This window comes from Mustela erminea, chromosome 12, assembly GCF_009829155.1.
Source record: "Mustela erminea isolate mMusErm1 chromosome 12, mMusErm1.Pri, whole genome shotgun sequence".
NCBI lineage: Eukaryota > Metazoa > Chordata > Mammalia > Carnivora > Mustelidae > Mustela > Mustela erminea.
The window spans coordinates 39,885,503-39,913,047 of NC_045625.1; positions in this window are offsets into that span (position 1 = coordinate 39,885,503).

Here is a 27,545-nt window from a genome sequence, read left to right on the forward strand (position 1 = left end):
TTAAGAGACCACTAGACTAACATTTTAGATTAAATTGTAAAGTATATAGTAGATTATGAGCTTATATGAATTCAAGTATTAGATTTAAATAAATGTTATACACATATGTGTTAAGATATATTGCATAGATAAATATGCATAATAACCTTTGTTTTTACAATTTAAGAAGATTTGTAAAGCTCCTAAATTTTTTGTTGGCTATAAAAAACAAAACTGTAAAATATAAAGTGTCAGAAAGATGAGTCACTGCACAGAGGGAAGACAATAAAGGAACAATTTTCCATAAACATTATTTTGATATTAATTGTTAAGGAAGAATAAAATTTTATGGTGAGTGGTTTTGCACTTGTGTAACTGTGCTGGATTATTAAATGAAGTGTAACATGTAAGATGCTCTTTATGAACCTAGAAGGCTTTGTATATTTTTATTCCTTTTAAAGAAACTTTTAATTATTAATAATTATTCTCTAAGTATAAAATCACCTAAAAAGCAGAAGAAATAGGATGGTAGGTAAAGCAAAAGACAAACCTAAGAATGTGTTCCATATATTAAAGACATCTGTACCCCCATATTTACTACAGCATTATTTACAATACCTAAGACATGGAAGCAACCTAAATGTTCATCATTGAAGGAATGGGTAAAGAAAGTATGGTATAGGGATTTCTGGGTGCTCATTTAGTTAAACATCTGTCTGGGTCATGGGATTGAGTACTATATCGGGCTCCTTGCTCAGCAGGGAGTCTGCTTCTCCCTCTCCCTCTGCCATCCCCCTCCATTTGTGCGCACGCACTCTCTCTCCCTCCCTCTCTCTGACAAATAAATAAATCTAAAAAAACAAAAAAAATAACAAAGAAAAAAGATATATATCTACAATGGGATATTATTCAGCTGTGAAAAGAAGGAAATCTTGCCAGGTGACATCATGGCTGTACCTTGCAGATATTGTGCTATGTGAAATAATCCAGAAAGAGAAAGGCAAATATATGATCTCGCTTATATGTGTAATCTAAAAACAGACGGAAACAAAACAAAGCAAAACAAAAGGAACTCATACATAACAATGAACAGATTGGTGAGTGCCAGAGGAGAGGATGAGGAATTGGTGAAATGGGTGAAGGGGGGTCAAAGGTAAAACTTCCAGTTATAAAATAAATAAGTTCCAGGATATAGTGAACAGCATGGTGACTAGAGTTAATAATATTACATTGTATACTTGAAAATTGCTAAGAGTGATTTTAAAAGTTCTTATAGGAAGGAAAAACAAAATTGAATCTGTGTGTGGTGATGGATGTTGGCTAGACTTACTGTGGTGGTCATTTTGTAATATACAAATATCAAATCATTATGTTGTATACCTGAATATAATATAATGGCTAAGTGTCAATTATATTTCAATTTTAAAAGTCATAATCCAAAAAACTTTTGAAACGTATATGAAATGAAAAGTTGAAAAAAAAATTTGTTGAGTCTAAAGTCACATGTCTCTACTTAAAAACAGACCAAAAAGTACATTACTATGGAGTTATATTTGGAAAGATTATTCTTCAGTGGAATAAATCAAAATCTGGAATTTGAAATGGATGATATCTATAACATCAGCCAGAAAAGCTCTTAATATTAAATAATTAAATAATTGAATAGTACTTTGTGCTATTTGTGAACTAACATGAGTCATCTTCTAGGTTAATGTCAGTTAAGTATAGATTTTTTTTTTTTTAGAGATTTTATTTATTTATTTGACAGAGACACAGTGAGAGAGGGTATACAAACAGGGGGAGTAGGGGAGGGAGAAGCAGGCTTCCCGCAGAGCGGGGAGCCGGACGCCAGACTTGATCCCAGGACCCTGGGATCATGACTTGAGCTAAAGGCAGATGCCTAACAACTGAGACACCCAGGTGCCACTTAAATGCAGATTTTAATAATGCCTAGTGAAGGCCTTTGCACGCATTACTTTCTAAATAAAGGTGGTTGTTGGAGGGACCTTAGGATAATATGAAAGCAATTAATTTTAGGAATGTAGATACAAAGGCACAGTAAGATTTTTAGTCGAGAGTTGTGTGGGTTGGTATTCACCAATAAGTACCAATGGAATGGGATAGGAATAATCAAATCACCAGAGATTAAAATACTAAAGAAGCAGAAAGTAGGAAATGTTGCAAAATGGAAAATACAGAGAATATACCCAGATATTTAATTGCATGTAATTTTCAATTCCTTTTGTCCATTGGATAAATTTTCTTTTTAAAAATATTTTTTTGTTGTTGTTTCAGTAAAAATAGGAAGCACTGGGAATAACATTGCAAAATAGTTCATATATTGATAGTTTCAAAATTCAGTTTAAGAGAAAAAGTAATGCACATGTTTTTACTAATAAATATTCAGTATTCTATAATCAGAAATTAAATACCACTAATTCAGTAAAACAGGTACAAGGTGGGGACTGGAAAAGCAAACAATAAATGATTTAGTTGACATGTAGAAATTAGATTCAAACTTTTGATTCTTAGAAGATATACTTCAGGACCACCTGGGTGGCTCAGTTGGTTAAGTGTCTGCCTTTGGCTTAGGTCATTATCCCAGGGTCCTGATATGGAGCCCTATGTGGAGCCTCACTTGAAGCCCAACGTCAAGTCCCATGTCGGGCTTCCTATTCAGTGAATCACCAGGATGTTTGCTTATCCCTCTCTCTCTGACCCTCCTGCTCATGCTCTCTCTCTCCCTCTCTCTCTCTCTCAAATAAACAAAGATCTTAAAAAAAAAAAAAAAAAGATATACTTTGGCAATGCCCATGAATAAGTAATTACCTAAAGATTATTAATAATTTTATTTTTTTCAGTTAAACTGTATCGATGATATAAGAATAAGTAGTGGCCTTAAACTATTAATAATTTCATTTATTAATAATTACCAATTTTATTAATAGCTAAATATTAATAATATATACTCTGTCTACTTTTGTTCTACATTTACTTATCTATAGTTCTCTCCTACCATAAATCTATTTCTAGTGACTACCTTCTCTACCCTCCTTTTAAGTCAGTGTCAGTTTTAACTCTTTGACTAGGTAAGACAGGGGCAGTGAGAGGTAGATCAAAGGAATCATCCACCATCATCCATGCATTAAAGATAAATTATTTCTCTATCTCTCTTTCATTAGTATTATTTGTTTTTATTTTAGTATATGGGTCCTCTGTTGTTTATTCTATTGCAAATATAGTTATATCAAAACTCATCTTCACTCTCTTTATGTCTTTTATTGAAAGTTCTAAGTTTCAATAGAGTGGTATCCTTCATTTTATGGTTATTGTCTTGTTTCACTTGTATAAGAAAATGAAGAGAATGATGGTAGTCTTCCAATGCTTTCTTTAGAAACTTTATTGATTATGTTTTCATTTGGATCTAATATCAAGTTTGGAATTGTGGTGCATGGAGTAAAGCTCATGGCCAAAATTCACATTTTCCATTTGGAAAAGATACTCACATTACAGTGCTATTATTATTATTTTTTTTATCACAAATGAAGTGAAGTATTTATTTTCCTTATTTGTTCTGTTTTGTTAATCCTTACAAAAATTCACACTCTCTTAATTATTTTAACTTTATGATAAATCTTAATATATGGTCGTCTAAATTTCTTGGATTTATTCTCCATTTTCAATATTGGTTTATGGGTCACCTGGGTGGCTCAGTTGTTAAATGTCTGCCTTCAGCTTAGGTCATGATCCCAGAATCTTGGAATCGAGCCCCGCAGCATCGGGCTCCCTGCTCAGTGGGAAGCCTGCCTCTCCCTCTCCCAATCCCCCTGCTTGTGTTCCTCTCTTGCTACGTCTATCTGTGTCAAATAATAAATAAAATCTTTAAAAAATATATTGCTTTAGCTACTTTTAGACCATTTTGTTTCCATATGAATTTTGAAGTCATCTTGACACAAAATACCCACTGTTACTTTGACAAGAATTTCAATAAATCTGTATTTATTGAGGGAAGTATATTTAACTAAACTTTTAATATTTTGTTACCTATAGCATTATGCAGATTGATTTTTTAAATATGGTAAATAAGGACATAGATAAATATTGGAGATAATGATTTTGAAAGAGTTAAATGTGAATCAAAAAGCTATAATGTGTTGAATAAGGGAATAGAAGTTTGAAGTAAGGATAAGTTTGATAAGGATACACAGAGGAACAAAATATAGTTGAGGTCATGAGAATTGAAAATAAATTTGTGAGGATATTTAGAAAAATAAGAGAAAGCACAAGGCCAGGATGGTGAAAGAAACATTTTTAAGTACAGTAGAACCGGGCCATGAGAAAAGTCACAAAAGAAGTAAAATGAAACTTGCTCAGAAACATCCATAAAAACTTGCAATTGTTCTTAAAGAACAATAGTATTAGGATGGAAATAAAGAATGGTGATGTGCTTTACCTTGGAAATAGAATGAATTAATAAACAGGGGTGATTACAAACTGTAAAACAAATCGTTATGACTTTGTTGAATTAGCAGTGCAGTTCAACAGACTAGAAGAGAACCTGATATAGACAAGTTATTACTCCCAGGTCATGGACGAAGTACACAACACCCCTTGAAGAACCATTCTGGGAAGTCAAGGCAGGTTGCAGGCAGAGAGGCAGGATCTGGGGCACATGCCTTATTTGAGGTCTGTGGGTGAAGTGCTGGAGTTCCTGGGCTAAGACTGGATTGGTCCGTTCAAACCAGAGTTTTGGTAAACTCCTTATGGGTGCAAGAGGCGAAGGCCCTGGGGCGGGGGGGGGGGGGGCCGGGGCAGGAGAGACTGTCGATCATAAGGGCTGTAAGAGAATCATATCGGGATCTTACATTTGTGACTTTGCAGTCTGTACATGGCAGACTCTTGAGTGAGGGGGCTGGTGTCAGTGTAAGGTCCTTGCAGGCTTTTTGGCCAAATAAAATGAATACTGAGACAGTAATAGCATGGAGTGACTTAGCCAAACTCTCAACACAAGCTGTAAGTTTTAAGGGCTGGCTATACAATTTGCAGACTTCAGTCCAAAATAAAAATAAGGGCCCCTTATTTTAAAATCCAGGAAAAATACTGTTAATGATACTACAAAGTGAAGCTTTTCCCCCTTTCTTCTGTGGCCTCTGTCAAATTGTCATGGTACTTTTCACTTGCTATTTAAAGTCATTGAAAGTAATGTAAAATTGAAATTTTAAATAATTAGCATGAATTTCACTCTTCATCTTTATATTGTAGAAGTCCAATTTTAAATGCAAATATAAGAGCATTTTGCTTACAATGTGGAATAACCAAATTACACAATTTGTCTTTTATAGCTTATGCATACAAGTATGTGTTTTTTCTTATCAAAGCCATGGAAATGCTCTATAAAATGAACTCAACAGTTTATATTTTACTACTTAATTCATGTATATTCTACCAACACTCTCTACCTCCAGCACACTGATGAAGTAAGGAAGGACAGAAGAGAAAAGGAGCTATAAGTTATCTTTCACGTGGCAACAGTTCACGGGTTTCTCCTCTGTTCATGTTCTTGTTTCATTGTCCCAACAGTCTTTACTGACAAAACACAGTTCACAGATTAAGATATTAGGAATTTAAAGACAGTGAAGGTAGAGCCATAAACACAGTGTGGGACCTTTCTGAGTCCTTCTGTTGCACTGCATAGGTCAGGTGTTCATGAAACTGGCCTGGATCCGGTTAGAATAGCCAAAGCAATCTGGATGATAGGAGTTTCTAAAATGTAGCTTTCTGGTTTACTTTTCATTTATTCCAGAGTTGATTATACGTGGGTAATAGTACATTCTGGAACTTCAATACATTTTTTGTGTTCCCAACCCATTTGCTCTGCTTTATGTAGATTCCCATCTGGTTCTTTGTTTTTGTTTTTCAGTTTGGGCTGACTATGATTAGAGACATTTAAATACAATATGAGTGATATTTCCTGCTTTCAGATTATTTTGAAGTTTCAAATGCTGAAGCAAAAGGAACAAATATTCATTCTAAGCTGAGTATGCAATCCCAGGTATTTAAGAAGAATCCAGTTTTACCAGTAAATAAGTAAACAGTTATGTAATAATTATCTTCAGTTACTTGGTCAACAAATCTGGTGATGAAGATTCTGTAAGGCAGGTTTTTATATCAATTCCTTGATGGTAATAGCACTTTAAAACTTAGGTGCCTGTTTTACTAAATAGAGCTCTTTGAAAGCTGAGCACTAATTTAAGATTTATGAATTTATGAAGCACTTTGCAAGAACATATTTGTCTATTTTTCATACTTACAGTATGAAATTTATTTGTGCTGAGTATAGAAAATAGATGAAAAAAGAGACTATTTAAAATAGAGGCATTTTACTTATATACCTTGTAGTTAGCCTAAATTATGATCAAGAAACATTGGTTAAACCAACTCATTATTTGCAACAAAAAATAACTTTCATGGGAATACTTTATAATGATACACAATGTAAAAGACATTTTTCTTTATTTCTTCTTTTATCTCTTTGAAGTGTTTGGAAACCTGGATGCGGATGTTAGAGTAAGGAATTTATCCTGTAATGTTCTCCTAAACTGCTCTTGGTAGTCATACTATTTCTAAGATTTTCAAGAAGTGAGCCTTTTTGAGAATTCAAATGAAAATCATGAGAAAGAAGATACTAGGCTTTTTCAAGATGGATGTTTCAATTCAACATCAATGAAAAACACAGATAGTTTTGTGACAGAAAACACTCCCAAAGATCTGTTCTTACCCACTCTCTTTTGTTTAGCTTGTTAATTAATTGTGCTTAGTAATGATACTCTCCTTTAATGCACATAATTTTTATAATTGAAGTAGAATTAGTGTTTTCTGGGAAAATGTATCCCAGTTTGAGTCTTTGGTTGTATATTCATTTTTTCTTTCCTCATTTTCATTTTTATTCAGTATATACTTCATGCCAGTTTCAAAAATTTGGATAGAAAGGAAGTGACAACATACTTTATAATTTAAATAATGAATTGCCTAATTGGTTGAACTAATTATTGTTCATTTTTCTTCATTGTTGATTATTTGGCATCATAGAAATGGAAAGCTTTAAAAAAAAAAAATTGAAGGTGCCTGGGTGGCTCAGATGATTAAGCATCTGCCGTTGGCTCAGGTTATGATCCCAGGATCCTGGAATTGAGTCCCCCATTAGGCTCCCTGCTCCTTGGGGAACCTGCTTTTCCCTTTGCCTCTGCCTCTCTCTCTCTCTCTCTCTCTCTCTGTCTCTCATGAATAATTAAATAAAATATATTTTTTTAAATGACTTAAAAATTTTTTTTTCTTTTTTTTAAATTTTTTATTTTTTATATATAAACATATATTTTTATCCCCAGGGGTACAGGTCTGTGAATCACCAGGTTTACACACTTCACAGCACTCACCAAAGCACATACCCTCCCCAATGTCCATAATCCCACCCCCCTCTCTCAAACCCCCTCCCCCCAGCAACCCTCAGTTTGTTTTGTGAGATTAAGAGTCACTTATGGTTTGTCTCCCTCCCAATCCATCTTGTTTCATTGATTCTTCTTCTACCCACTTAAGCCCCCATGTTGCATCACCACTTCCTCATATCAGGGAGATCATAAGATAGTTGTCTTAAAAAAATTGTATTTTGAAGATATTTAAGTTTTATAAAAAGGTATTACCTATCTTTTTACTTTTACTTTTAATTATAATTAAATGAACTTATGAAAAAAATTTAAAAAGCTAAAATGTTCATTAAAATAAATTGAACATATCTTTACATTAATGGATAATGATAAAATACATGCTTAAAATATTGTGAACTTGTGACAGAAAAACTGGTCATATATCAGATTTGTAAATCTTTTAAAATGGAAAATAAGACAGGAAAAATTAGAAATAAGAATCTAAACATTTCTGAAAATAGGTAGAATAAAATTCTTAAACAGTTGAACAAATGCTTATGATATTGCTCTGAACTTTTTGTCAATAGACAAAGTAGAAAAATAGGAAAAAATAGTTTATATTTTCTATTATTTTTTTAGATAAATTATTCTTTAAAACATCTTATTTTCCTCAAATAGCTTTTCTCCATTTTTTTTTACACAAATTGTCTGTTGGCAAGAAGATAATATGGCTTTAGCTACTATAATTAAAGTCTGCTAATAGTCAAATGAGTTTTATACAAATACAAATAATCAGGTTAAGTCCACTTCTATTTCAGGTGTTTTTGGACCTTAACTAGGACAATGCCTGCAATTATGTTACCCCCAAATTCTGAAGCATTCAGTGGGTCATAGAATAGGATTCCTTAGTATTAGTGTTGAATTCACATTAGAATTGTTATCTATAACTTTGAAGGAAAAAAATCTATGTTTAAACCAACATGAGTTTCTATTATAGAAGTAAAAAATGTAGATTCTATATGGTCTGTCATTCAGTTTTTCTCTAATATTCAGAAAAGTACTCAATTGCATTCAAGTTTATTATTATGATTTGTCACTTAGGGTAACTGATCATGATTTAGAATATATTTCCAAATGTCTCCTCTACCCAAGGGCTGCTTTTCTTTTTTTAAGCATCTCAAAACTTTGACAAAAACTAAATTTTTAAAACTATCTTTGTTACAAATTCTGTATTAAGAGCGAAGTATATTCTCAGCATCCTTGGGTCCCAATTACCCTCACTTGTGAACTGGTTGATATATTTTTTTTAATTTTATTTTTAAAGATTTATTTATTTATTTGACAGACAGAGATCACAAGTAGGCAGAGAGATAGGCAGATAGAGAGGGGGGAAGCAGGCTCCCTGCTGAGCAGAGAGCCTGATGCAGGGCTCGATCCCAGGACCCTGGGATCACGACCTGAGCTGAAGGCAGAGGCTTTAACCCACTGAGCCACCCAGGTGCCCCTGGTTGATATTTTAATACCTATGCTAAAGATATACAAGTTATTCTTTTTAAAACTACATATAACCAAAAATGAAAAGATGCATATATATATTGAAAGGTATAATTAGAAAGCAACTTCCTTTACTTTTAAACATATAGAATTATTTAGACTTCTACTTAATTAGCATGTATAATGTTGCAAAAGATGTTACCTCCTAACCATATAAGGAATCTGGACAAGGACCATTATCATAGTTCATTTTCTTACTAAGGCAACAAATCACAGAGCAATTCTGCACCTATCTGCTAACTCTTCCACATTCATTCCCCAAGTATATTCTGAAAGTTCTGGGCTGAAGAGCTGAAAGAAACCATTGGAAGATTGTGGAAACTTGATTAAGTCCAAAACAGTGGCCTGGGAAAGGCTGTGTGCATAGCAGTAGAGGTCTCAGAAATCCCATCACTGCAACTTTGTCCCTAATAAAGCATAAGTTAGTGGTTTCTAATAGCTGGGGACAAGAAGCAAGAGATGATAGGATGTTCTATGGTAAAAAAGATGGAATAAGATTAGTGAAGAAAACTCATCTGTGGCCCAAAAAGCTGGCAACTGGGTTAAAAAAGAAAGCAAAAAGCAGAGAGAGAGAGAGAAGAGAGACACTGATTTCCAGAGTCTTGTTGGTATTCATATTTCCAAACACTTTCTGAAAGGATAGTGATGTGTAATCGCACAATGTGTCTAAAGCCAATATCATAATAAATCCATGTGAAGATGAACAAAGGCACAAAGTAAGAAAATACAAATGAAATTTATTGTTCACCCATTATTTGAAGACTGTCAAGAGGGAGCAGATCATTTTCTGGAAATAAATATTACTTACATTGATCTCAACTATTCACTTACCCACTTTATTTAACATGAATAAAAAGTATTGAGACATGTGAAGAAGCAAGAATATCTGGCACATGGTTAACAAAGGAAACAAACAGTAAGAGCAGACGCGGAGATAGCCCAGATGTTCAAATTAGCCCAGATGTTTAAAGTAATTATTATAGATATATCAAAGGATTATTTGGAAAAGGAGAACACCGTGCAATAATTGGGGTATGTGTGTGTGCAGGAATCAACACAAATGTAAATGAAGATGTAAATGAAAATTCCAGGAAATGAAAACCACAATAAAAGGAATAAACCCTAGGCCAAGGAATCCAATGGGAAAGAATAGCTGTTGTTTTTCATTCTATTCATAAATATGGTGTTGGAACAACTGGACACACACCTCTAAAAGAATGAGGGCAGAACCTCCAAACCATATACAGATTAATAATAATAATAATAATAAACAAAAATGAAACAAGGGGCTAAATGTAAGAGCTAAAGTTATAAAACACTTAAACAAAAGCAGCTGAATACATTTTTATGATTTGGGATTAAGTAAAATATTTCTAAATATAATGCAAAAAGATGAGCAATGAAAGAAAAAAGGAAAAGTGGACATCAGCAAAATTATTTTGTGCTGTAAATATACTAAAAATAAAATTATAACAACCCACAGAAGTGGAAAAAATACTCATAAATCAAAAATCTGGTAAAGGACTTGTATCATAGAAGAACTCTTAAAATTCAGTTATAAAAAGAAAACATGCTAAGTGAAGTAAGTCAGAGAAAGACGATTACCATATGATTTCATTCATTTAAGTGATTAAATTAATTTAAGAAATAAAACGTGAACATAGGGGAAGGGAAGGAAAAATAAGATGAAAACAGGGAGGGAGATAAACCATAGGAGCTTTTATTTATCTGTTATTTATTTTTTTGAGAGAAAGAAAAGGAAGGAGAGAGCATGAGTCGGGGAAGGGCAGAGGGAGAAGCAACTCCCCACTGTGCAGGGAGCCTGAGACGAGGCTCCATCCCAAGATCCCTGAGATCATGACCTGAGCCCAAGGCAGACACTTACTGACTGAACCATCTACATACCCATTTTAGAAAAATCTTTGGAAGTTACGTAAAAGGTTAAACATTGAATTTCATGTGAGCCAACATGTTAACACTTAATTATCCTCCCAAGTAAAAACATGTCCACATAAAAACTCATACATGAAAGTTCAAAGTAGTATTACTTATAACAGAAAGTAGAACAATACAATGTCCATTACTGATAAATAGATACAAAATAAAGTGGTATTGCTATAATGGATTATTAGAGCCCAACTCCAGGCTCAGTCCAAGACCCTGAGATCATGACCTGAGCCAAAATCTAGAGTTGGACACTTAGCGAGCTAACTGAGCCACCCAGGTGCCCCTAGTCATGAAATGTTAAAAAAAAAAAAAAAAGAATAAAGTACTAATAAATGCTACAATATAGATGAGCCTCGAAAACATCAAGCTAATTGGAAGAAGCCAGCCACAAGAGACCACGTATTTTATGAATCTATTTATATAAACTGTCCAGAATATACAGAGAGAGAATAATATTAGTGGATGCCTGAGGTTGTAAGACAGAAGGGTAATGGGGAGTAGTTGAAAATGGATACATGGTTTCTTTGGGTTTTAAAATTTTAAAAAATAGATTATTGTGATGGTTTTACAACTCTGTGAATATACTAAAAAAAAAAAATTGAAATGTATACTTTTACCCAATCAGTCATATGATTTGTAGATTTATTTAAATCAAGCTTTTAAAAAGGAAAAAGAAGGAAGGAAGGAAGGAAGGAAGAGTCCAGATCTGGCCCAGAGAAGCAAGTCTTAGTAAGTGTTCTATTAGTCGAACAGTACCATGCTGGTATATAATTTGTGCCTCAGAGAAGAGAAAAGAGAATAGACCCAAGATTTTCAAACAGATCTTTGAAAGTAATTGTATTAGTTTGCTGGGGATATTTGATCAAAGTACTTCTGATGGGGTTGCTTAAACAATATACATTTATTTTGTCATAATTCTGGACACTAAGTGTCCAAAATCAAAGTGTTAGTAGGCTTGGTTTCTTCTGAGGCTTCTCTCTTTTGTTTAAATATGGCCATCCTTTCCTTGTGCCTCCCCATGCCTTTTCCTTTGTGTATTTGTCCTAATGTCTTCTTATAGGGGTACCAGTCATATTGGATTAGGTCCCTCTCTAATGACTGTCTCCAAATATAGTAATATCTGAGGTACTGGGAATTAGGGCATAAAATATGAATTTGGGGAACATACAATTTAGCCCATAACAGTAATTTTTCAAATTTATTAACACTGTCAACCCAAGATCCTGGATTCTCACTTGAGAGCAATCTTTTTTCAATGTACCTAAACATAATTCTTAAACTAATTCTTAAACTAAGTCAAAATTCTTAAACTAACAAAGAAAATATATTAAAAGCAGCCAGAATGGGAAAAATATGACATACCAAGGAACAAGTGATAAGTATCATCATTGTCTTCTTCATTAGAAACAAGAGGGCCAGAAGAAAATGGTATCATATTTTTCAAATGCTGACAGAAAAATATCAGTCCAGAATTCCAGATTATTGAAATATCTAACAATCAAAGTAAGGGAGGTCATGTTATGAAATATACTAACTTTCCTCACATATAAATTGTAACACTACACGAAATATACGTAAAACAAAAACCAGAAAAAGGAAATCAACTATCTGAAGTCAATGGAGTATGAAAAAAATCTTTCTTTGGTATGGGATACCTGAAACTCAAAGAGAAAGCCTCAGTCTACCTAGGGAGTCAGAGAACAGAGTGGATAATTTGAAGAGTGTCTGGAAAGTAAGGGTGTGAGGATACCCTAGGGAAGGATACTGCAGTGGAAGTATCCCCAAAATCTTTATAGGAACTAAATCCAGAACTTTGGCTGACCCCTGTATTGTTCATGAGTGAAGATAATAATAAGAAATGCAATAGAAAGCAATAGTTCAAATGTGGAAAATTCTGAGCAGAAGACCCAGAATTAGGAATTTAGATCCAGCCAAATTAACCACCTATTAAAATGAAAATAAAAGATTTACAGAGGAAAATAACAGTATCTGAACTGTCTACAGTTCATCTATCACCATGTGTTGTATATATGAAAAATTACGAGACAAGTGCAGAAACAGGAACAATATGATTCCAGGTCAAGGAAAAAAAAAAAAAAAGCGGGGTGCCTGGGTGGCTCAGTCGGTTAAGCATTTGCTTTTGACTCTGTCCTGCATTGGGCTCCCAGCTCAGCTGGGGAGGCTGCTTCTCCTTCTGCCTGCAGCTCCTCCTGCTGTGCATTCTCTCTCTCTGTCAAATTCTCTGTCTCTGTCAAATAAATAAATAAAATCTTAAAAAAGAAAAAGAAAAAGAAAGCAGTCAATGGAAGTTATAACAGGCAAGAATTTTAAAGCAGCCTTTGTAAGACTTAGGTTCAAAGACTTAAAGGAAATATTTGCTATGATGTATAAATAGAGGAGGAATTTCAACTGGTGAACATAACCATATAGAGTCAAAAAAGTTCTAGTTGTGAAAGGAGTAATATATAAAGTAGAAAAATCTTACTGGATAAAACAGTAAATTGTAGATGGTGGGAGAAAGTGTCAGCAAATTAAAGATAATTAAAAGGAAATTACTCAGTCTCAGGAAGAGAGAGAAAAAAATTGACAAAAAAAGAGTACCTAATCAGGGACTGTTTTGGAAGTTACCACACCATTTAACAAACATGGGATTTTCAGAATGAAGATAGAATGTAGCATAAAAATATTTGAAAAACTGGTGTTGCAAGTACTTTCCAAATCTGCTGAGAAATGACAGCATAAACATGCTATCTTTAATCTAAGCAATTTTTAAATATTTTAATAAAAACCCATAAAAAGAATGATCTTGGAAGTGGTGTGCTAAATGCAGTAAGAATTATATATTTACTGAATTTATAAAATACTGTATTAAATGGAACAGTTAGAACTCTATTTTGCATGATATAAGGCAAAATAAATGTATTTCCTGACTTGTATAAAAATATTTTTAGATGTAAGACAATATAAATAGCTATTCCAGATTACAGAGTATCATTTATATGAAATTAAAATGAATCATATGTTGGAAAAAAATTAGTTTAACTGAAATCAATAAAAATGTATAAAAATACATTATGAATCTGCTTCTAAAAAATTTTTAAATGACCAACAGTTAAATTGTCATTCCACTAGATTTGGGGAAAAAGTACTGATTTAAAAAGCCATTTCTCAATAAACTATGATGTATTTAAAAGAAATTATTGCCTAGAGGTAAGCTGAAATTTCATAAAGCACTTTACATTTGAATTAAATGCTTAAGTACTTTGGGCTTTATATCCCAGCAAATTATCAAATTAGAAGAAGCAATATAGGTCTATCATTGTCAAAGTCAATTTTCCGTGTGTGTGTGTGCGTGCGTGTGTGTGTGTGTGTGTGTGTGTGTGTGTTGGCTTTGCAATTTAAAAATACATTAAATATGGATGTCTAATCTATTTGCTAAGACTTAAAAGAAGTAAATGGTTTAGGGTAGGAGAATCTGAATTCCTGAGAGTGTATTCTGTCACATTCAGAGGGAGAAATTTTTAATAAAACATCAAACTTTCAAAATTGGATAGATTTTATTCTTTTAAAGATTTTATTTATTTGACAGAGAGAGAGAGAGCAAGCACAAGAAGGGGGAGGGGCAAAGGAAGAGGGAGAAGCAGATCCCCACTAAGCAGGGGATCCCTATGCAGGGTAATCCCAGGACTCCGGGGTCATGACCCGAGCAGAAAGCAAGATGCCGGCTAAACCACCTAGGCACCTCAAAATTAGATAGATTTTGATTAGAGCATTAACGTAGAACAAAAGGTTGTGTAATATAATAGTTTGTATTTTTAAGAGAATGGTAGTTAAATAGAACAGAGAGCATGCTATTTGAAGCTGAAGGTCCTGAAATGAAAGCTTTATGCCGGCTACTACCTCATCCATGAAGTATAATTTTATAGATGAAAGATACAATAGAAAATTTCATGGGAATGTTGGTTATGATTTGCAAATTGGGAAAGCATAATGGTTAAGGAATGCCACTTATGTGGTACCACGAGGAGCAGACACAAAGAGCAGAGGAAGTGTATTTTGTGAGATAAGATCATGCTAGGTGATGGAATGGGTGGGATGGTTTGGAACGAATACATCACCAGGGAGAGGAGGAGCACTCTGCTTACATTTGAGTAGAATGACAAGAGAGGAGTAGCATTTTAAGATTAGTGTGCTGCTTGCATGACTATTTTGGGGCATAGCACAAAGGCAGAAAGCAAAGAGGATAATTAGTATTTTTCTTTTTTCAGTCCAAACATAAAGTAATAAAACCAAAACCTGAACTTGAAGGAGGAATAGCGTAAGAGACGGGGAAGCTTTAATGAATAAATCTAATTAGGAAATCTTTAAAAAAAAGAAATGGCTAATTTAGTAATAGATTAGGTGATAAAGAAAAGGAGGGGTGCCTAGGCGGCTCAGTCAGTTGAGCATATGAGATTTCACCTTAGGTCATGATCTCAGAGTCCCGAGATCAAGCCAGGTGTTGGGCTCTAGGCTTGATTGGACACCTGCTTGGGATTCTCTCTCCCTGTGCCCCCCAACCCCACGCACTCTTGAGCACTCTCTCTGTACTTTTGTTTATATTTAATTTTATGTATCTTTTAAAAAAATATTTTATTTATTTGAGTGACAGAGAGTGCACTTGTAGGGGGAGGGGAGGGGCAGAGGGAGAGGAAGACTCCCAGCTGTGTAGGGAGCCTGACTTGGGGCTTGATCCCAGATCATCTGAGCTGAAGGCAGATGCTTAACTGTCTCACACAGATGCCCCTAGTTCTATGTATGTTTTAAACTATCTTTAAGAAGTCTTCTTAATCGATGGATTGTTTAGAGATGTGTGAATTTCCAATTGCTTCAAAATTTTCTTGTTTCCCTGATTGATTTAATTGTCATTAGGTAACATGCATTCTGTGATTTCATTTTTAAAAAATTCATTGAGATTTGTTTTGTGAACCAGAATATGGTCTATTTTGGTGACTGTCTTAGAACTGTGAATTATTCGTCTAGTAGTTCCATCAATTCCTTTGAGTGGAGTATTGAATATACTCTTTCAATTTCTGTCTTTTAGTTGATAGATTTAGAACATTTACATTTTTGGGGCACCTGGATGGCTCAGTGACCCTGCCTTCAGCTCGGGTCATGATCTCAGGGTCCTGGGATGGAGCCCCACATTGGGCTCTCTGCTCCGCAGTGAGCCTGTTTCCTCCCCTCTCTCTCTCTCTGCCTGTCTCTCTGCCTACTTGTGATTTCTCTCTGTCAAATAAATAAAATAAAATAAAGAACATTTACATTTTTAAAAATTTTTTATTTTTTATTTTTTATTTTTTATAAACATGTAATATATTTTTATCCCCAGGGGTATAGGTCTATGAATCGCCAGGTTTACACACTTCACAGCACTCACCGAAGCACATACCCTCCCCAATGTCCATAGCCCCACCCCCCTTCTACCAACCCCCCTCCCCCTAGCAACCCTCAGTTTGTTTTGTGAGATTAAGAGTCACTTATGGTTTGTCTCCCTCCCAATCCCATCTTGTTTCATTTATTCTTCTCCTACCCACTTCCATGTTGCATCACCACTTCCTCATATCAGGGAGATCATATGATAGTTGTCTTTCTCCACATGACTTATTTCGCTAAGCATGATATGCTCTAGTTCCATCCACGTTGTCGCAAATGGCAAGATTTAATTTCTTTTGATGGCTGCATAGTATTCCATTGTGTATATATACCACTTCTTCTTTATCCATTCATCTGTTGATGGACATCTAGGTTCTTTCCATAGATTGGCTATTGTGGACATTGCTGCTATAAACATTCGGGTGCATGTGCCCCTTCAGATCACTACGTTTGCATCTTTAGGGTAAATACCCAGTAGTGCAATTGCTGGGTCATAGGGCAGTTCTATTTTCAACATTTTGAGGAACCTCCATGCTGTTTTCCAGATTGGTTGCATCAGCTTTCATTGCCACCAACAGTGTAGGAGGGTTCATTTTTGCCCTTGCTTCCCTTGCCTTTGGCTATGTTCCTAGGAAGATGTTGCTGCAGCTGAGGTCAAAGAAGTTGCTGCCTGTGTTCTCCTCAAGGATTTTGATGGATTCCTTTCTCACATTGAGGTCCTTTATCCATTTTGAGTCTATTTTCATGTGTGGTGTAAGGAAATGGTCCAATTTCATTTTTCTGCATGTGGCTGTCCAATTTTCCCAACACCATTTATTGAAGAGGCTGTCTTTTTTCCATTGGACCTTCTTTCCTGCTTTGTCAAAGATTAGTTGACCATAGAGTTGAGGGTCTATTTCTGGGCTCTCTATTCTGTTCCACTGATCTATGTGTCTGGTTTTGTGCCAGTACCATGCTGTCTTGATGATGATAGCTTTGTAATAGAGCTTGAAGACCGGAATTGTGATGCCACCAACTTGGGCTTTCTTTTTCAATATCCCTTTGGCTATTCGAGGTCTTTTCTGGTTCCATATAAATTTTAGCATTATTTGTTCCATTTCTTTGAAAAAGATGGATGGTACTTTGATAGGAACCGCATTAAATGTGTAGATTGCTTTAGGTAGCATAGACATTTTCACAATATTTATTCTTCCAATCCAGGAGCATGGAACATTTTTCCATTTCTTTGTGTCTTCCTCAATTTCTTTCATGAGTACTTTATAGTTTTCTGAGTATAGATTCTGTGTCTCTTTGGTTAGGTTTATTCCTAGGTATCTTATGGTTTTGGGTGCAATTGTAAATGGGATTGACTGCTTAATTTCTCTTTATTCTGTCTTGTTGTTGGTGTAGAGAAATGCAACTGATTTCTGTGCATTGATTTTATATCCTGACACTTTACTGAATTCCTGTACAAGTTCTAGCATTTTTGGAGTGGAGTCTTTTGGGTTTTCCATATATAGTATCATATCATCTGTAAAGAGTGATAGTTTGACTTCTTCTTTGCCAATTTGGATGCCTTTAATTTCCTTTTGTTGTCTGATTGCGGAGACTAGGACTTCTAGTACTATGTTGAATAGTAGTGGTGATAATGGACATCCCTGCCGTGTTCCTGACCTTAGCGGAAAAGCTTTCAGTTTTTCTCCATTGAGAATGATATTTGCGGTGGGTTTTTCATAAATGGTTTTGATAATATTGAGGTGTGTGCCCTCTATCCCTACACTCTGAAGAGTTTTGATCAGGAAGGGATGCTGTAATTTGTCAAATGCTTTTTCAGCATCTATTGACAGTATCATATGGTTCTTGTTCTTTCTTTTATTGATGTGTTGTATCACATTGATTGATTTGTGGATGTTGAACCAACCTTGCAGCCCTGGAATAAATCCCACTTGGTTGTGGTGAATAATCCTTTTAATGTACTGTTGAATCCTATTGGCTAGTATTTTGTTGAGTATTTTCGCATCTGTGTTCATCAAGGATATTGGTCTATAGCTCTCTTTTTTGATGGGATCCTTGTCTGATTATGGGATCAAGGTGATGCTGGCCTCATAAAATGAATTTGGAAGTTTTCTTCCATTTCTATTTTTTTGAACAGTTTCAGGAGAATAGGAATTAGTTCTTATTTAAATGTTTGGTAGAATTCCCCCGGGAAGCCGTCTGGCCCTGGGCTTTTGTTTGGAGATTTTTAATGACTGTTTCAATCTCCTTACTGGTTATGGGTCTGTTCAGGCTTTCCATTTCTTCCTGGTTCAGTTGTGGTAGTTTATATGTTTCTAGGAATGCATCCATTTCTTCCAGATTGTCAAATTTGTTGGCATAGAGTTGCTCATAGTATGTTCTTATAATAGTTTGTATTTCTTTGGTGTTAGTTGTGATCTGTCCTCTTTCATTCATGATTTTATTTATTTGGGTCCTTTCTCTTTTCTTTTTGATAAGTCGGGCCAGGGGTTTATCAATTTAATTAATTCTTTCAAAGAACCAGCTCTTAGTTTCGTTGATTTGTTCTATTTTTTTTTGGTTTCTATTTCATTGATTTCTGCTCTGATCTTTATGATTTCTCTTCTCCTGCTGGGCTTAGGGTTTCTTTCTTTTTCTTTCTCCAGCTCCTTTAGGTGTAGGGTTAGGTTGTGTACCTGAGACCTTTCTTGTTTCTTGAGAAAGGCTTGTACCGCTATATATTTTCCTCTCAGGACTGCCTTTGTTGTGTCCCACAGATTTTAAACCGTTGTATTTTCATTATCATTTGTTTCTATGATTTTTTTTCAATTCTTCTTTAATTTCCCGGTTGACCCACTCATACTTAGAAGGATGCTGTTTAGTCTCCATGTATTTGGGTTCTTTCCAAACTTCCTCCTGTGGCTGAGTTCTAGCTTCAGAGCATTGTGGTGTGAAAATATGCAGGGAATGATCCCAATCTTTTGATACCGGTTGAGTCCTGATATAGGACCGAGGATGTGATCTATTCTGGAGAATGTTCCATGTACACTAGAGAAGAATGTGTATTCTGTTGCTTTGGGATGAAATGTTCTGAATATATCTGTGATGTCCATCTGGTCCAGTGTGTCATTTAAGGCCTTTATTTCCTTGCTGATCTTTTGCTTGGATGATCTGTCCATTTCAGTGAGGGGAGTGTTAAAGTCCCCTACTATTATTGTATTATTGTTGATGTGTTTCTTTGATTTTGTTATTAATTGGTTTATATAGTTGGCTGCTCCCACGTTGGGGGCATAGATATTTAAAATTGTTAGATCTTCTTGTTGGACAGACCCTTTGAGTATCATATAGTGTCCTTCCTCTTCTCTTATTATAGTTTTTGGTTTAAAATCTAATTGATCTGATATAAGGATTGCCACTCCTGGTTTCTTCTGATGTCCATTAGCATGGTAAATTCTTTTCCACCCCCTCACTTTAAATCTGGAGGTGTCTTCGGGCTTAAAATGAGTTTCTTGTAGGCAATATATAGATGGGTTTTGTTTTCTTATCCATTCTGATACCCTGTGTCTTTTGATTGGGGCATTTAGCCCATTAACATTCATGGTAACTATTGAGAGATATGAATTTAGTGCCATTGTATTTCCTGTAAGGTGACTGTTACTGTATATGGTCTCTATTCCTTTCTGATCTACCACTTGTAGGCTCTCTCTTTGCTTAGAGGACCCCTTTCAAGATTTCCTGTAGAGCTGGTTTGGTGTTTGCAAATTCTTTGTTTTTGTTTGTCCTCGAAGCTTTTAATCCCTCCTTCTATTTTCAATGATAGCCTAGCTGGATATAGTATTCTTGGCTGCATGTTTTTCTTGTTTAGTGCTCTGAATATATCATGCCAGCTCTTTCTGGTCTGCCAGGTCTCTGTGGATAAGTCTGCTGCCAATCTAATATTTTTACCATTGTATGTTACAGACTTCTTTCCCCGGGCTGCTTTCAGGATTTTTTTTTTGTCACTAAGACTTGTAAATTTTACTATTAGGTGATGGGGTGTGGGCCTATTCTTATTGATTTTGAGGAGCGTTCTCTGAACCTCCTGAATTTTGATGCTTGTTCCATTTGCCATATTAGGGAAATTCTCCCCAATAATTCTCTCCAGTATACCTTCTGCTCCCCTCTCTCTCTCTTCTTCTTCTGGAATCCCCATTATTCTAATGTTGTTTCGTCTTATGGTGTCACTTATCTCTCAAATTCTCCCCTCGTGGTCCAGTAGCTGTTTGTCCCTCTTTTGCTCAGCTTCTTTATTCTCTGTCATTTGGTCTTCTATATTGCTAATTCTTTCTTCTGCCTCATTTATCCTAGCAGTGAGAGCTTCCATTTTTGATTGCACCTCATTAATAGCTTTTTTGATTTCAACTTGGTTAGATTTTAGTTCTTTTATTTCTCCAGAAAGGGCTTTTATATCTCCCAAGAGTGTTTCTCTAATATCTTCCATGCCTTTTTCGAGCCTGGCTAGAATTTTGAGAATTGTCATTCTGAACTCTAGGTCTGACATATTACCAATATCTGTATTGATTAGGTCCCTAGCCTTCGGTACTGCCTCTTATTCTTTTTTTTGTGGTGAATTTTTCCACCTTGTCATTTTGTCCAGATAAGAGTATATGAAGGAGCAATTAAAATACTAAAAGAGTGGCAATAACCCCAGGAAAATATGCTTTAACCAAATCAGAAGAGATCCCAAATCGTGAGGGGGGAGAAAGGGGATAAAAAGAGGTTCAAAAAGAAAGAAAGGAAAAAAAGAAAAAAAGAAAAAAAAAGAATTTAAAAAAGGAAAATGAATAAAGAAAAATATAAAAAAGAAAAAAATATATATATTAGATAAACTAGTTAAAAACGTTAAAAAAGAAAAGGGTAAAAGTTAAAAAAAATTTTAGCAGAAGAAGAGAAAAAAATGAAAAAGAAAAAATTTAAATTAACTGCAAGACTAAAAAAATCACAGGGAGAAAGTCATGAGTTCTGTGCTTTCTCCTCCTCTGGAATTCTGCTGCTCTCCTCGGTATTGAAACCGCACTCCTTGGTAGGTGAACTTGGTCTTGGCTGGATTTCTTGTTGATCTTCTGGGGGAGGGGCCTGGTGTAGTGATTCTCAAAAGTCTTTGCCCCAGGCGGAACTGCACCGCCCTTACCAGGGGCTGGGCTGAGTAATCCGCTCGGCTTTGCTTTCAGGAGCTTTTGTTCCCTGAGCGCTTTCCGTAGAGTTCCGGAGGACTGGAATACAAATGGCCGCCTCCTGGTCTCCGGCCTGGAGGAGCTGAGAGCCCGTGGCCCCACTCCTCAGTGTGCCCTCCGAGAACAGCGCCCAGTTACTCCCGTCTGCCTGACCTCTGGCCACGCTCCGAGCTCACTGAGCCTGCGACCGGTTCAAGGTAACACCGAGCTGTGATCTTACTGTCGGCTCTGTCTCTGTAGCCAGCTTTCCCGTTCCAGTACCCGCAAGCTCTGCGACACTCAGACACCCCCGATCCTTCCGTGACCCTGTGGGACCTGAGGCCACGCTGACCCAGCGTGGGCTTCGCCCCAGTTTAGCCTCTGGAGCAATGTCCCTCAGCGGAACAGACTTTTAAAAGTCCTGATTTTGTGCTCCGTTGTTCAGCCGCTTGCCGGGAGCCAGCTCCTCTCCCCAGGGTGTATCTTCCCGTCGCTTTGGATTCACTTCCCCTCCAGTCCTACCTTTCAGAAAGTGGTTGTTTTTCTGTTTCTAGAATTGCTGTTCTCCTCTTCGATCTACCGATGGATTTGCAGGTGTTTGCAATCTTTAGATAAGCTATCTAGCTGATCTCCTGCTAGCTGAAGTAGTCTCAGCCTGCTACTTCTCTGCCATCTTGACCTAGAACATTTACATTTAAAATGATTATTAATATGTTAGATTTAAGTCTCACATTTTTATCTCTTTGGCTTGTTCTATTATTTCTTGTGATTTTATTTTCCTTTTCTTGCTTTTCTGTGGGTTACTTGGGAATTTCTGCAGAATCTGTCTTTTTACACTTACAGTATTTCTAAATAGAGTACTTTGTTTTGTTTCCTTAGTGGTTGCTCTAGGGATACAATACAGAACTTATCACAGCCTATTCTTCTTGACACTTTCCAACTTTTAGTAAATGTTGAAATCTTATTTCCTCCTAGTTTCCTTTCCTCTCACCATTTCTTAAATGTAGTTGTTTCAATAGATTGTTTTAACATACGTTGAAGACTACAGTATATGTAATGATTTGCTAGAACCATCAAATATGATCTAAGAAACTCATAAAAAGAATAGCCTACTATATTTACCCTTCTAGTCCCTAATCTTCTGCTTGCTTTTTTGGTTGTTTTGGTTTGGTTTGGCTTGGGTTTGTGGGTTTTTTTGTTTGGTCTTGTCAGTTTTTTTGTGTGTTTTGCCATTACAACTCTCATTACCTTTCTAACTAGACAGATTCCTTAAGCCATTTTTTTTTTTAAGGGAAGACCCGCTAGTGACAAATTATTTTAATTTTCCTTCTGAGATTGTCTTTATTTCCCTCTTACTCCTGAAGTATAGTTTTGCCACCTTCAATAATTTTTGTCTGGCTATTGTCTTTGATCAGCAGTTGAAAAATACTATCTCACTTCCTACTGGTTTGCCTGGTTTCAGATGAAAAATCTGAGGTCATTTAAGTTAACATGTTCTCATGGGTACTGTGTTATTTCCTTCTGGTTGCTTTTAACTTTTTTTTTTTTTTTTTGTCTTTAGTCCTAAAGTTTAATTAAGGTATGTATTGGCATAAGCATCTTCGGATTTATCCTGTTTGTAGTTCTCTCGGCCTCCTAGCCTTTGTCTCTAGTCTTCATCAAATCTGAGAAATTTTTAGCTCTTGTTTCTTCACACTTTTTGTCAGTTTCATGTTTCTCCTCTCCTTTTGGGACACCAAAGTATAAATGTTAGTTCCTATATTCAGTAAAACCCTGAGCCTCTGTTAATTTTCTTTTCAGTCTATCTTCTTTCTCTCTCTAAAATTAAGTAATTTATATTGATCATCATAAATTTCCTTGAGTCTTCTGTCATTTCCATTCTAGAATTGAAACCATCCAAAAGTATTTTTATTTTGGAAATTGAAGTAGTATTTTTTTCAATCCTATAATATTCATTTATCTTTTAAAAACTTCTTTCTTTGTTGAGTTTTTTTTCCTTCATTTGTTTCAGAAGAATGTTCAAATGATTGTTGAAGCATTTTTTTTTTAATATTCTTAGCTAATTCCAGTATCAGATTCATTTTAGTGTTGACATTTGTTGATTATGTTTTCTCATTCATGCTGTGATTTTCCCAGTTCTTGGTGCAATGAGTGATTTTCAAGTATCTTAGACATTTTGTGTATTATATTGGGAAATTTTTAGTTCTATTTTAATCTTTTATATAATATATTAGTTTTGACTTAATTTCTGAGCTGTAGTTCTGATGGCAATTTAGCTTACTGGGCCCTAGCAATGCTATTATCACCTGGTTTCACTTGAGCGCAGATGAGATTTCTGCTGGTGCAACCTGTAGGGAAGAAGGTATTTTTCTGGTCCATAGTGTCCTTAGGCTGGAGGAGGGTGCTAATAGATTCCAGAAATTTGTGACAGAGTGTTTCCTCTGACCTTTTCCCTGACCATCCAGTGCCGATGATCTTCCCACTCTATCTTTGCCAGTAGGACTGGGGAGAAAGCACCCACCTGGACAGCCTTCTGACGCTGGGTGGAGGACCAGGAGCTGTGGGGTTGGGTGGTTCTCTGTTACTGGGTAGAGTTTCAGGAGATCCTGGACAGAATTACCTTCTACCATTGAGTGGAGGATTTCTTGTACTTGACCTGAATCATCATTTGCAGCTATGTAGAAGACAGGAATTACTGTGTTTGGATGACCACTACTCTAATGTAGAGGACAGGGAAACACTGGTTTAAGATTGCTTTTTGCAAGTTGGGTGGAGGTCTGGGAGATACTGGGCCTGCTGTCAACTCCAGTTCTATCAGAGAATCTTGGCTTCTGTTTATAAATATGAGGCATGGGTTGAGTCATTCTGTCCAGTTCCAGTGTTGCGCTGTTGTGGGAACATCTTGGGATGAAGGGTTAGCCCTTGTTCTTCTGGAAGATTCAGGATACTGCTGACACTAGCTGTAGATCTTCCATTTAGGCACCTCCACAATTCCTATTTTCTGTTATTTTGGGAAAAGAGTAGTGACTTTTACTTTTCATTTGTTCCTTTGCTCATTCCCTCTTTCTCTTTCCCCTCTTCCTTTATTCTTCCTTTCAGTCTTACATCTGCTCCTTGATTCTTCTCAGATACTACACATGGGATTATAAGAATGACTGAAGAAAACTGCTCAGTTTGCTCTATATGGAAGATTTAATACTCACCACAGTATTATTTTTTAAGTCCCAACATTCCTAGTTAGTCCACTATCTTCTTTCTAGCTTTTAGATTATTTCTGCATTTTTGTTTTCTGTGATTGTTGGGTTATTCCAAGAGTATTAACTTGTATTTCAAGTGGAAGAATAGGAATGTGAATCTATATCATTTTGTTCCATAACTGGAAAGTATACTCTATAGTTTATATTTTTAAAACTCAACATTTATCAAGAGTAGGTTGCAAACACTCATTCTGCAACGACCCAAAATGAGTGCCATCATTGTATTGTAATTGATCTAGATACTATTTATTTATTTATTTATTTTTTATTTCCAGCATAACAGTATTCATTATTTTTGCACCACACCCCGTGCTCCATGCAATCCGTGCCCTCTATAATACCCACCACCTGGTACCCCAACCTCCCACCCCCCGTCCCTTCAAAACCCTCAGATTGTTTTTCAGAGTCCATAGTCTCTCATGGTTCACCTCCCCTTCCAATTTCCCCCAACTCCCTTCTCCACTCTAAGTCCCCATGTCCTCCATGCTATTTGTTATGCTCCACAAATAAGTGAAACCATATGATAATTGACTCTCTCTGCTTGACTTATTTCACTCAGCATAATCTCTTCCAGTCCCGTCCATGTTGCTACAAAAGTTGGGTATTCATCCTTTCTGATGGAGGCATAATACTCTATCCCCAGGGGTACAGGTCTGTGAATCACCAGGTTTACACACTTCACAGCACTCACCAAAGCACATACCCTCCCCAATGTCCATAATCCTATTTATTAAAAAATAAAAATATTGGATATAAATATTAAGTCTTGTGTGTTATCTTTTTCTTCACAGAGCTCTCTCTTCCTCCCTAGAGGCAATCACTATGTTACTTTTTCTTCACAAAGCTCTCTTTTCCTCCCTAGAGGCAATTACTATGTATAGAGCTGGTGATTTCATACTTTTATTATAAAAATATGCATTCACATACAATATTATTATTTGAACTTTTAGGAAAATGAAGGGTGGTATCTTACTATGTATTGTACCAGCAGTCAGCTAATCAGTCTTACATCTGCTCCTTGATTCTTCTCAGATACTACACATGGGATTATAAGAATGACTGAAGAAAACTGTATTTTTCTGAAATAACATTAGAGCTTAAGAATGAGACAGATTGTAATAGTCATGGACCTAGGCCATTTACGCTGTGCATGATATTTGCTTTACTACCTGGTACTCTGCTTGTTGGTCTTCCATTTTCATAAATCTTTATAAAGGAAACGGGCATCAGTCTCTGTGATCATAAATGTCCCCCAAATTCCAAAAGACACATGTCATTCTTTCCCCAAGACTATTTCATTCTACTCTGATCTTTCCTGTGAATGCCAAATGGTAGGCCTGGAGATTCCACTAAAAAAGAAAAAAAAAAAAAGGCATTCAACATGATTCTTTGTTCCCTTTGACTCTCCCACCTTTCCACAGTTTTCTTTTATAAACTGTAATGCAGTCACTTTCTAATAGTTGATGGTAATAGAGTCTGTTCCACTGTAATAAAAAGAAAAAGAAGTAAGAGAAAGAAATCCTGCCTTAATAGTTGGATCATCTCTATATAATATGAACTGCACATATTTGGGGGTAACATTTGGGGTTTATAGCTTTAAAGATTTGAATCTAGAAGAAATACCTGTCTACAGGTACTTTTATGGTTAATAGGGTAGTAAGAAGCACAAAGTTCACATTTTGAAATTCCAAGGTTATAATGAATAATGAAGACTTTAACTTTAAAATGACTTGCATTAAAATTAGAGCCATCACATCTTAGAGTTCCACAGGGAGATGTCGTCTCATTTTGAATGTCGTGATGACTGAAATTCCTCACCCACCTCACCATTCCCCAGCCTTCACAAAGTCTTTGAAATGAAATTTCCTGTGAGTTCTTCAGCTATTCTGACTTGTAATGGGTGAGATATATTTAGTCATCACCTTACAATTAGAGTGAAATAGCAAACTCACTCCAAGAAAAGAATACATTCTTTGTTCTTTCATCAAAATGTCCTGTACAGATATCTATTGGCACTAAAAATGGTACTGTGCTCAGAGCCATGTTTACCCCCCCAAAAAAGTACACAGCAATCATTAGTCTGTAGTCTCAGTCTCTATACAGAAATCAATCCTTATTTCCTAGGGTTAGGATTTAACAATTTTTTTTTATCTTTGTACTCCTATTTAGGGTCATTTCTGTTATATGATCTGAAAAGATGTTCTTTAGGAAAAGGAGATGTTTTCAAATGTGTTGTTCTCATTTCCTTTCATTGTCTTACATTTGGAAGATTTGTATTAATGCTTTTATTAGGTTTACAAATGTGTCCAAAAATTGTCCCCACTCTGCTACTGGGAAAGGGGTATGTGTGTAGCACGTTTGTGCACAATTTATAGCACTGTGCATTTCTAAGTCTGGCAAGCACATCAAAGGAAATATGAGTGTTAATGTGACATTTTGACTTTGTGAGCTAGAAGGTCACTTGAGTAATTAGTGCTAGATAAACCCACAGGACATGCTGTGCCAGTGTGATCATTCTAGCAATACCCACTGTGAGTAACAAGCACGAAGTTGAAGAAATTTATTATGAATTATGAAAATCTTCTTAGCTGTATTTTAAATGCTTTAGGCTTGCTTACACCTCAGTACTCTTTGAAAGAAGAGACTTTGCCTAACTTGATAAATGGCACAACGAATTACAGAGTGTTAGGTACATCAGATATCATTTGAAGGTAGCTAAAAATATTAATGGTGTGGTTGGCCATTGTGCACTACAAAATAGAGATTTTAATAATAATTTTTAGTTTAAAATATTTTTTTCAGGGCGC